The 9750-nt window shown below is 55.0% G+C and overlaps 1 protein-coding gene and 1 long non-coding RNA gene across 2 annotated transcripts in view; both read right to left on the bottom strand.

The window, feature by feature from the left end:
• LOC142907956 (uncharacterized) overlaps window positions 1–9350 on the bottom strand; it is a 224622-nt gene extending 215272 nt beyond the window's left edge. The window contains exons 1-2 of the mRNA XM_076057996.1: window positions 9232–9350; window positions 8372–8444 (exon numbers count right to left, since the gene is read on the bottom strand). The gene's annotated coding sequence lies outside the window, so the exon portion shown is untranslated. The remainder of the gene's footprint in view (window positions 1–8371; window positions 8445–9231) is intronic.
• On the bottom strand, window positions 1713–7261 carry LOC142907957 (uncharacterized). The gene is made up of 3 exons (XR_012931434.1): window positions 7164–7261; window positions 4053–4123; window positions 1713–1919 (listed from the first exon to the last, which is right to left on the bottom strand). It is a non-coding gene; the product is annotated as an uncharacterized LOC142907957 (long non-coding RNA).
• Window positions 9351–9750: the final 400 nt, after the last annotated feature.

Here is a 9750-nt window from a genome sequence, read left to right on the forward strand (position 1 = left end):
GGGTCTCTATGAGTCGGGGTCTCTGTGGGTCTCTGTGGGTCTTTGTAGAGTTCTGAGTGTCTCTGTGGGTCTCTATGATTCTACATGGGTCTCTGGAACTCTGCGGCTCTCTATGAGTATGGGTCTCTGTGGGTCTCTGTGGGTCTTTGTAGATTTCTGAGTGTCTCTGTGGGTCTCTGTGAGCCTCTGTATATTTCTGAGTGTCTCTGTGGGTTTCTATGATTCTATATAGGTCTCTGGATCTCTGCGGCTCTCTATGAGTATGGGTCTCTGTGGGTCTCTGTCTCTCTATGAGTCTGTGATACATTTCCACGTGATGATGATGATGAAGATGAGCCTTCACTTGGTGTGAGCTGCTTTCCGTTCGTGACAGCCTTCACTGCCTGTCGAAAATAAAAAAATAAAATGGTTTCTAGTTTTAGGAACTACTACTCACCGACAGCTCTTGGCCCCAGGAGACCGTTGTCTGTGTCCACTGGGGAGACAAAGGCGGCCGGGCGTGGTGCTGGTAGCCACCCCCTCGTGTGCCACAGCGCCGGTAGCCTTGGTAAGTAGCTGCTGCTACTACAGCACTTGTCCCAGCAGTCTGTAGAGGCTACACGGGGGACCTTTGTCTGTGTCTACCTTCATAGCCTGCTACTCGCTACTAACAGCACTTGCCCCAGCAGTCTGTAGAGGCTACACGGAGATCTTTGTCTGTGTCTACCTTCATAGCTGCTGCTACTCGCTACTAACAGCACTTGCCCCAGCAGTCTGTAGAGGCTACACGGGGGATCTTTGTTTGTGTCTACCTTCATAGGTGCTGCTACTCGCTACTAACAGCACTTGCCCCTACAGCCTGTAGAGGCTACACGGGGGACCTTTGTCTGTGTCTACCTTCATAGCTGCTGCTACTCGCTACTAACAGCACTTGCCCCAGCAGTCTGTAGAGGCTACACGGGGATCTTTGTCTGTGTCTACCTTCATAGCTGCTGCTACTACTGGCTACTAACAGCACTTGCCCAGCAGTCTGTAGAGGCTACACGGGGGATCTTTGTCTGTGTCTACCTTCATAGCTGCTGCTATACTGGCTACTAACAGCACTTGCCCCAGCAGTCTGTAGAGGCTACACGGGGGACCTTTGTCTGTGTCTACCTTCATAGGTGCTGCTACTCGCTACTAACAGCACTTGCCCCAGCAGTCTGTAGAGGCTACACGGGGGATCTTTGTCCGTGTCTACCTTCATAGCTGCTGCTGCTACTCGCTACTAACAGCACTTGCCCCAACAGTCTGTTGAGGCTACACGGGGGACCTTTGTCTGTGTCTACCTTCATAGCTGCTGCTGCTACTCGCTACTAACAGCACTTGCCCCAGCAGTCTGTAGAGGCTACACGGGGGACCTTTGTCTGTCTACCTTCATAGCTGCTGCTACTCACTACTAACAGCACTTGCCCCAGCAGTCTGTAGAGCTACACGGGGATCTTTGTCTGTGTCTACCTTCATAGGTGCTGCTGCTACTCGCTACTAACAGCACTTGCCCCTACATTCTGTAGAGGCTACACGGGGGACCTTTGTCTGTGTCGACCTTCATAGGTGCTGCTGCTACTCGCTACCAACAGGCACTTGCCCCAGCAGTCTGTAGAGGCTACACGGGGGATCTTTGTCTGTGTCTACCTTCATAGGTGCTGCTGCTACTCGCTACTAACAGCACTTGCCCCAGAAGTCTGTAGAGGCTACACGGGGACCTTTGTCTGTGTCTACCTTCATAGCTGCTGCTGCTACTCGCTACTAACAGCACTTGCCCCAGCAGTCTGTCGAGGCTACACGGGGGACCTTTGTCTGTGTCTGTGTGTCTGAGTGTGCCACATTACCCGGTCTCTGTGCACAGGCCCAAGTCTGCAGGGAGGGCCTCCAGGCCATTGCCGGACAGATGGAGCACACTGCAAGACACAGACAAAGATCCCCCGTGTAGCCTCTACAGACTGCTGGGGCAAGTGCTGTCAGTAGCGAGTAGCAGCAGCAGCTATGAAGGCTACCGGCACTGTGGCACACGAGGGGGTGGGTGGCTACCAGCACCACGCCCGGACACCTTTGTCTCCCCAGTGGCGATGTTTACTACACCACCACCGCTACACCAGGTACTCATTTGAGGCTGAGTCGACCTAGGCGAGGCCCAGGGACCGGTTCAGATAATCGTCACCGCTGGTGTTGGCCGTGAGCGGGAATCGAACTCGGTCGCCGGGTTCATAGCGCAGCGTAGCGCTAACCGCTGCACCACCGCTCCTAATCACACACAGACACACAGCTACACACACAGATAGACACAAAGATCCCCCATATAGCCTTAACAGGCTGTACAGATAGACACACACACAGATAGACACACAGATAGACACACACAGATATACACACAGATAAACACACACAGATAGACACAGTCAGACACACAGATAGACACACACAGATAGACACACATAGTTAGATACACACACAGATAGACAAACACACACAGATAGACACACACACAGATAGACACAGACACACAGGTAGACACACACAGATAGATACACACATAGATAGACACACAGATAGACAAACACAGATAGACACACACACAGACACACACACACACACCGATGGACACACACACATACAGATAGATAGACAACAACAACAACCGCCATTCGCCACTAAAGTGGCGTGACGTCACCACGCGCTTGTGCCAGGCTATGTGCACCCTGAGGCCACGTGAAGTGTCGAACGCCCGCTGGCAGGAGGTCACACATACACACACACACAGACACACACACAGACACACACACAGATAGGCAGACACAGACACAAAAAGACAAAGATCCCCCATATAGCCTTAACAGACTGTAGGGGCAAGTGCTGTTAGTGAGCACCTATGAAGGCCGGAACGGTACACGAGGGGGTGGGTGGCCAACACCATGCCCGACCGCCTTTGTCTCCCCAGTGACGATGTTTACACACCACACCAGGTACTCATTTGAGGCTGAGTCGACCTAGGGGAGGCCCGGAACCGGTTCAGATAATCGTCACTGGTGTTGGCCGTGAGCGGGAATCGAACCCGGGTCACCAGGTTCATTGCGCAGCGTAGCGCTAACCGCTACACCCACCGCTCCCCACAGACACACACACAGACACACACACACACAGACACACACACACACAGACACACAGACAGACACACACACACAGACACACAGACACACACAGACACACAGACACACAGACAGACACACACACAGACACACGCACAGACAGACACACACACACAGATAGACACAGACACACAGACAGACACACACACACTCATGCAAACAAAGACAAAGATTCCCCATGTAACCTTTGTCTCCCACTGGGACAAGGGAAGGGATTCGTAGGTGGAGGAGGGGGGGGTACGCGGATGGGGGTCCCAGGGGGTCTCAGAGACTCTCAGGGGGTCCCAGGGGGATCCCAGGGGGTCCCAGGAGGTGTTAGGGGGGGTCCCAGGGGGTCCCAGGGGGTCTCAGAGACTCTCAAGGGGTCCCAGGCGGTCCCAGGGGGGTCCCAGGGGGTCCCAGAGGCTCCCAGGGGGTCTCAGGGGTCCCAGGGGGGTCCAGCGGGTCCCAGGGGGGTCCCAGGGGGTTCCCAGGGGGTCCCAGGGGGGTCCCAGGGGGGTCCCAGAGACTCTCACCGGTTCCCAGGGGTTCCAGGGGGTCCCAGGGGGGTCCCAGGGGGTCTCAGGGGTCCCAGGGGGGTCCCAGGGGGTTCCCAGGGGTCCCAGGGGGTCCCAGGGGGGTCCCAGAGACTCTCACCGGTTCCCAGGGGGTTCCAGGGGGTCCCAGGGGGTCCCAGGGGGTCTCAGGGGGTCCCAGGGGGGTCCCAGGGGGTCTCAGGGGGTCCCAGGGGGGTCCCAGGGGGGTCCCAGAGACTCTCACCGGTTCCCAGGGGGTTCCAGGGGGTCCCAGGGGGGTCCCAGGGGGTCTCAGGGGGTCCCAGGGGGGTCCCAGGGGGTCTCAGGGGGTCCCAGGGGGGTCCCAGGGGGTCCCAGGGTCCACGGGACTCACCGCAGGACAGGCAGCGCTGCCAGCGCCAGGACGTCGCGCTGGTCCAGCGCGTTGTAGGAGACGTCCAGCACCTGCAGCACGGACAACACAGATAGCACAGATAGTACATAACACACATATAGCACATAGAGCACATATAGCACATAGAGCACAGATAGCACAGATAACACATATAGCACATAGAGCACAGATAGCACAGATAGCACAGATAACACATATAGTACATAGAGCACAGATAGCACAGATAACACATATAGCACATAGAGCACAGATAGCACAGATAACACATATAGCACATAGAGCACAGATAGCACAGATAGCACAGATAGTACATATAAACACTATAGCACATAGAGCACATATAGCACATAGAGCACAGATAGCACAGATAACACATATAGCACATAGAGCACAGATAGCACAGATAACACATATAGCACATAGAGCACAGATAGCACAGATAACACATATAGCACATAGAGCACAGATAGCACATAGAGCACATATAGTACATAGAGCACAGATAGCACAGATAACACATATAGCACATAGAGCACAGATAGCACAGATAACACATATAGCACATAGAGCACAGATAGCACATAGAGCACATATAGTACATAGAGCACAGATAGCACAGATAACACTATAGCACATAGAGCACAGATAGCACAGATAACACATATAGCACATAGAGCACAGATAGCACAGATAACACATATAGCACATAGAGCACAGATAGCACAGATAACACATATAGCACATAGAGCACAGATAGCACAGATAACACATATAGCACATAGAGCACAGATAGCACATAGAGCACATATAGCACATAGAGCACAGATAGCACAGATAACACATATAGCACATAGAGCACAGATAGCAGATAACACATATAGCACATAGAGCACAGATAGCACAGATAACACATATAGCACATAGAGCACAGATAGCACAGATAACACATATAGCACATAGAGCACAGATAGCACAGATAACACATATAGCACATAGAGCACAGATAGCACATAGAGCACATATAGCACATAGAGCACAGATAGCACAGATAACACATATAGCACATAGAGCACAGATAGCACAGATAACACATATAGCACATAGAGCACAGATAGCACAGATAAACATATGCACATAGAGCACAGATAGCACAGATAACACATATAGTACATAGAGCACAGATAGCACAGATAACACATATAGCACATAGAGCACAGATAGCACAGATAACACATATAGTACATAGAGCACAGATAGCACAGATAACACATATAGCACATAGAGCACAGATAGCACAGATAACACATATAGCACATAGAGCACAGATAGCACAGATAACACATATAGCACATAGAGCACAGATAGCACAGATAACACATATAGCACATAGAGCACAGATAGCACAGATAACACATATAGCACATAGAGCACAGATAGCACAGATAACACATATAGCACATAGAGCACAGATAGCACATAGAGCACATATAGCACATAGAGCACAGATAGCACAGATAACACATATAGCACATAGAGCACAGATAGCACAGATAACACATATAGCACATAGAGCACAGATAGCACAGATAACACATATAGCACATAGAGCACAGATAGCACAGATAACACATATAGTACATATAACACATATACACAGATAGCACAGACAACACAGATAACACATAGAGCACAGACAACACAGATAACACAGAGAGCACAGACAACACAGATAACACATATAGCACCTGCAGCACAGATAACACATCTAGCACAGACAGCACCAGCAGCACAGATAAAACAGATAGCACGAATAGCACAGATAGCACCAGCAGCACAGACAGCACAGACAGCACAGACAGCACAGACAACAAAGACAACACAGACAGCACAGATAGCACAGACAGCACAGACAACACAGACAGCACAGATAGCACAGTGAGTAGGTGAGTGAGTGAGTGAGTAGGTGAGTGAGTGAGCTAGCGGGTGAGAAGGAGAGTGAGAGTGTGAGTGGGTGAGTAAGTGAGTGAGCGAGGAGAGTGAGAGAGTGAGTGAGTGAGCGAGGAGAGTGAGAGAGTGAGTGAGTGAGCTAGCGGGTGAGAAGGAGAGAGAGTGACTGAGTCAGCGAGAAGGAGAGTGAGTGAGAGAATGAGTGAGTGGGTGAGTGAATGAGTGAGTGGGTGAGTGAGTGGCTGCTGAGTGAGTGAGTGAGCGAGTGAGTGAGTGGGTGAGCTAGCAGGTGAGAAGGAGTGTGAGTGAGTGAGTGAGCGAGAAGGAGAGCGAGTGAGTGAGTGAGAGAGTGAGTGAGCGAGCTATCGCGCGATAAGGAGAGTGAGTGAGTGAGCGAGTGGGTGAGTTAGCGGGTGAGAAGGAGAGTGGCTGAGTGAGTGGGTGAGTGAGTGAGTGAGTGGGTGAGCTAGCGGGTGAGAAGGAGAGTGAGTGAGTGAGTGAGCGAGTGAGCGAGTGGGTGAGTTAGCGGGTGAGAAGGAGAGTGGCTGAGTGAGTGGGTGAGTGAGTGAGTGAGTGGGTGAGTGAGTGAGTGGGTGAGCTAGCGGGTGAGAAGGAGAGTGAGAGAGTGAGTGAGCGAGCTATCGGCGATAAGGAGATGAATGAGTGAGTGAGCGAGCTAGTGGGCGAGTGGGAGAGCGAGCGAGTGAGTGAGCGAGCGAGCAGGAAAGAAGGAGAGTGAGTGAGTGAGTAAGCGAGCGAGCGGGCGAGAAGGACAGCGAGTGGGTGAGCGAGAAGGAGAGCGAGTGAGTGAGCGAGTTAGTGGGTTAGTGGCAGAGCGAGCGAGTGAGTGAGCGAGTGAGTGAGGCGAGCGAGTGGGCGAGAAGGAGAGCGAGTGGGTGAGCGAGAAGGAGAGTGAGTGAGTGAGTGAGCGAGTGAGTGAGTGAGAGAGAGAGAGCGAGTGAGTGAGTGAGTGAGAGAGAGAGCGAGTGAGCGAGAAGGAGAGTGAGTGAGTGAGTGGGTGAGTGAGTGAGTGGTGAGTGAGAGAGTGAGTGAGTGAGTGAGCTAGTGGGTGAGAGAGAGAGTGAGTGAGTGGGTGAGTGAGTGAGCGGGAGGGTGAGTGGGCGAGTTGGGCTGAGTGTCGACCTGCAGGTGAGGGAAGTGGTGAGGAGCGAGACGAACGCCACGGAGAGAGTTGAGGGGCACCTCCAGCTCCTGCAGTGCCGGAAAGGCAGCCCAGGCCCTGCGAGAGGGGGGCGAGCGGTGGGGGGGTGGGGTGGGGGTGGAGGAGGGGGTGGAGGAGGGGGTGGAGGAGGGGTGGAGGTGGGGTGGAGGAGGGGGTGGGGGTGGAGGTGGGGTGGAGGAGGGGGTGGAGGTGGAGGAGGGGGTGGAGGAGGGGGTGGAGGTGGGGATGGGGGTGGAGGTGGGGTGGAGGTGGGGGTGGAGGAGGGGGTGGAGGAGGGGTGGAGGAGGGAGTGGAGGTGGGGGTGGAGGAGGGGGTGGAGGAGGGGGTGGAGGTGGGGGTGGGGTGGAGGAGGGGGTGGAGGAGGGGGTGGAGGTGGAGGAGGAGGAGGGGATGGAGGTGGGGGTGGAGGTGGTGGTGGAGGTGGAGGTGGGGTGGAGGAGGGGGTGGAGGAGGGGATGGGGGTGGGGTGGGGTGGAAGTGGGGGTGGGGTGGAGTGGGGGTGGAGGTGGGGGTGGAGGAGGGGGTGGAGGAGGGGATGGGGGTGGGGGTGGAGGTGGTGGTGGAGGTGGGGGTGGAGGAGGGGGTGGAGGTGGAGGAGGAGGTGGGGGTGGAGGAGGGGGGTGGAGGAGGGGGTGGAGGAGGGGATGGGGTGGGGGTGGTGGTGGAGGTGGGGGGGTGGAGGAAGGGCTGGGGGTGGGTGGGGTGAAAGTGGGGGTGGAGGTGGAGGTGGGGGTGGAGGAGGGGGTGGAGGAGGGGGTGGAGGAGGGGGTGGGGTGGAAGTGGGGTGGAGGTGGGGGTGAGCTTATTTTATTCTTTTTTCTTTATGGAGGAGGGGGGGGAGGTGGAGGAGGAGGAGGAGGGAGGGGAGGAGGTGGAGGAGGTGGAGGAGGTGGAGGAGGGGTAGGGTTGGAGGTGGAGGTGGAGGTGGAGGAGGAGGTGGAGGAGGTGGAGGAGGTGGAGGAGGGGGTGGAGGGGGAGGAGGAGGGGGGTGGAGGAGGAGGAGGGGGTGGAGGAGGTGGAGGAGGAGGTGGAGGAGGGAGGGAGGGGTGGTGCAGCGGTGAGCTCACTCTGTCACAAACCCGGCACAGACGCTGAGCGTGATCCCGCGTGAGATCCGAAGCGGTCCCCTGACCCTCCCCTAGGTCGACTCAGCCTCAACTCGTCGTACCCAGGGGAAGGCGGTTCCCTCCGGCCTTGACCAAGGCCACGCTGTCAAACGCGGCCAGGTCACTCTCGCTCACCTGCACACAACAACAACAACCACAACAACCACAACAACGCACAGTCAACAACAACACAGAGTCAACAACAACAACAACCACAACAACAACGCACAGTCAAAAACCACAACAACTCACAGTCAACAACAACAACCACAACAACGCACAGTCAACAACAACAACCACAACAACAACGCACAGTCAACAACAACCACAACAACACAGAGTCAACAACAACAACCACAACAACACAGAGTCAACAACAACAACCACAACAACACAGAGTCAACAACAACAACAACCACAACAACAACGCACAGTCAAAAACCACAACAACTCACAGTCAACAACAACAACCACAACAACAACGCACAGTCAACAACAAACACAACAACACAGAGTCAACAACAACAACCACAACAACACAGAGTCAACAACAACAACAACCACAACAACAACGCACAGTCAAAAACCACAACAACTCACAGTCAACAACAACAACCACAACAACGCACAGTCAACAACAACAACAACCACAACAACGCACAGTCAACAACAACCACAACAACGCACAGTCAACAACAAACACAACGCAAGTCAACAACAACAACAAACACAACCACAACGCACAGTCAACAACAACAACCACCCACGCACAGTCAACAACAACCACAGCAACCCACGCACAGTTGTCAACGCGCTTGGACTACGCGCGGGTGGACGCCGTGCGGGTGGACGCCGCGCGGGTGGACGCCGTGCGGGTGGACGCCGCGCGGGTGGACGCCGTGCGGGTGGACTGTGGTCTGACCTGGTCGAGGTGTTGGTCAGTCACATCCACAGTGCACAGGTCCGGTGGGGTCTCCACGCCGTGCAGCCTCAGCTGGAGGACGAGCAACACGACGCTCACCCACTCGCTCGCCCGCTCACCCACTCGCTCACCCACTCACTCACTGGCTCACTCACCCACTCGCTCGCCCGCCCGCTCGCTCGCTCACCCGCTCGCCCACCCACTCGCCCACTCACCCACTCGCTCATCCACTCGCTCACCCACTCGCTCACTCACTCGCTCGCCCGCTCACCCACTCGCTCACCCACTCGCTCACCCGCCCGCCCGCTCGCCCACTCACCAACTCACTCACTCACCCACTCGCCCGCTCGCCCACTCACTCACTCACTCGCCCGCCCACTCGACCACTCGCTCGCTCACTCACCCATTCGCTCGCCCACTCGCTCACTCACCAACTCACTCACTCACCCGCTCACCCGCTCCCTCACCCGCTCGCCGGCTCTCTCTCTCTCTCTCCGTGTCTGTGTGTGGCTCACCAGG

The sequence above is a fragment of the Petromyzon marinus genome (assembly GCF_048934315.1).
Source record: "Petromyzon marinus isolate PM22_M1 ecotype Great Lakes invasive population chromosome 67 unlocalized genomic scaffold, UKy_Petmar_22M1.pri1.0 chr67_unloc.3, whole genome shotgun sequence".
Lineage (NCBI taxonomy): Eukaryota > Metazoa > Chordata > Hyperoartia > Petromyzontiformes > Petromyzontidae > Petromyzon > Petromyzon marinus.